Source organism: Bombus terrestris, unplaced genomic scaffold (assembly GCF_910591885.1).
Source record: "Bombus terrestris unplaced genomic scaffold, iyBomTerr1.2, whole genome shotgun sequence".
In the NCBI taxonomy this organism is placed as follows: domain Eukaryota; kingdom Metazoa; phylum Arthropoda; class Insecta; order Hymenoptera; family Apidae; genus Bombus; species Bombus terrestris.
In genome coordinates this window covers 1-2,500 of record NW_025963765.1, presented here as the reverse complement: position 1 = coordinate 2,500, position 2,500 = coordinate 1, and the positions used below count along the sequence as shown (strand labels likewise).

General features: G+C 50.7%; 1 non-coding gene across 1 annotated transcript; it reads right to left on the bottom strand.

The window, feature by feature from the left end:
* Positions 1–1,683: 1,683 nt before the first annotated feature.
* LOC125387144 lies at positions 1,684–1,838 on the bottom strand. Its single transcript, XR_007227691.1, has one exon. It is a non-coding gene; the product is annotated as a 5.8S ribosomal RNA (ribosomal RNA).
* Positions 1,839–2,500: the final 662 nt, after the last annotated feature.

Here is a 2,500-nt window from a genome sequence, read left to right as displayed (position 1 = left end):
AAATTCCAGCGGTTCCTTGTTTTCTGCCGGCACAGAGATCGAAACGTCAAAGTTTCTTTGCTCTGTACCGACGACGACGAAAACGCACGGGAACGCACGCAAGTGGAAAAGCGAGCGAGACGTACACTGTGGTGTGTTCGGGGACTGGACGACCGTCGACGTTAGGATGCGCGGTCCAGCGATAGACGCCGAAAAGGCATGGGATGACCAACACTCTCTGTTTTCCAGTACTTGTAGCGCCGAATTGCCTTAAAAAAAATCACACGCGCGCACGACTATCACGTCGTACGCGCGTGTATACCTCGTCTTTAATTAAATCAAAGTTTCACTCCAGCCTCGCCAAAGGGGATCGTCATCTTCCTCGTCTACGATCTCTCCTGTACGTGTCCAGAGATTCTCTCTGACACGACGACGACGACGACCATCCAACGACTTTGTAACGGACTCTCGTGCGCATCTTCGTCAGGTACGGAAACGTTGCGCAACACCTCGAGCTTGGTAAAACACCCGTAGCCGATCATAGACACGCGCTAGTTCGCACACGATTTGTACGATTTCCGACGAACGTGGCTTTGGGCCAGGGCCGGCGGGCAGAGAGATACGCGAACGACGGGGAAAATTCGTCCCGATACAAGTAACGCGTACTCTCCGATCTCCGCGCAACGCCTGGGGATCATCTCCCTAAGTCATCAGCGTTCGAAGAAATCACGTGTGCGTTCCCGGATCTACGGCTCTCTTTCGGGGATAAATTACAAGCACAGAGTATATTAAACGCAACGACGACCCATCGATGCGACGGTCCTCGTCGTTGTCAGTCGCTCGCGCGCGTGCAGAGTATATCTCTACGCACGAAGAGACGGAGTGGGCATTAGATCCCTGGGGCTATTCGAGTAAAACGTCTTAAGAAAAGACGGTTGTACGGCAAAATTCCGCACCGTTACCAAGTTTACTTTTATCTGAGGCTGTTCTCATTCTCTCCTCTCTCGACCGAGTTCCCATATTTGCTTTCTCTCAGTCTCGCCAAAATAATATTCATTTAAGACGACGTCGGGGGCGCGGACATCGTGCACATCGAAAACCTGCAAACGTATGCAAATCTGCTGATATGAAAAAAAAATCGGTCACGAGGACAACACTACGTATATATATATATATATATATATATATATATAATATATTCGATAACCGACACGAAGCGGTGCATAAGCGGGCGGTCGTACGAAAGAACGACTCACGACGCCGCTAGCACTCACGCAGGTCCGTGACGGTTCTCTCCGCTCTTATTCGTATCCTTCTTCGTGCTCTTCCTCCGACTCTGAAACGTTCTACGTATCGTAAGAACGACGGCGGGTTGTCGAAGGCACCAAGGGACAGAGAGAGACAGAGGTAGAATTTCGTAGTGTCTCCCGTGAACACGATAGTTTATATATCGAGCATGCGTACGAATTGCACGGTCTCGGCACGACCGCGACGAACGCCGACGAGCGTCCAACAATCGCTCGTACGTCGCGTACGTTCTCTCGCGTCCGCTCTTGTTCGTATCCTTCTTCGTGCGCTTCCTCCGACTCTGAAACGTTCTACGTATCGTAAGAACGACGGCGGGTTATCGAAGGCACCAAGGGACAGAGAGAGACAGATAGAGAGGAACGACACGCAACGCAAGCAGTCTTAGGTTTACGTGAGCAACCCTCAGCCAGGCGTGGTCCAGGAATTGTATCCGTGGACCGCAATGTGCGTTCGAAATGTCGATGTTCATGTGTCCTGCAGTTCACACGTTGACGCGCAATTAGCTGCGTTCTTCATCGACCCACGAGCCAAGTGATCCACCGTTCAGGGTAATCTTTTTATATATTTTTTAAAACTTTTGTACTCCATGTACTCTTAATACTCGGTTCGAGCGAAGCCGAGATCCGACACGACCGACCAACGGGAATCGGACGCGCAGAAGTCGCCGGAAGATCGACGACACGAAAACGTTCGAAAATGAAATCCGACGAACGCGCGAAGATACGCGCGTCCGCCGGCCGGGCGAAAAGTACATTATGATATATAACAACCATCGAGATCGAAGCTCCGTTCGTCAGGAAAACGACGGGGATATAACACCCGATTCTGAATCCTCTGTTCAGCACACGATCTCGCGAAGAAATACGCACGGTGGCTAGCCCATATATATATATATATATGTGTGTGTGTGTATATAATACGATACTACGCATTCCTCTCGTCCAATTATTCAAGAAAAAGAGCGTGCGCCTCCATCGTTCGGGTGATGTAAAGATTCGATGGGACTCGCGCGACCCTCGGCCTCGAGCGGTCTTTCCTCCCAATATCCAGAAGCCGAGCTTTGAAAAAACTCTAGCGACGGCACGGGTGTCCGACTCACGACATCGAGGCTTCGAAGTCGGCGATCTCCTCCGAACGGATGGCGATCGCGACGACTCAAAGCGTGAAAAATCGACGAAAGAGAACACATCTCCGTTCAGGTGATTGTTTTTTT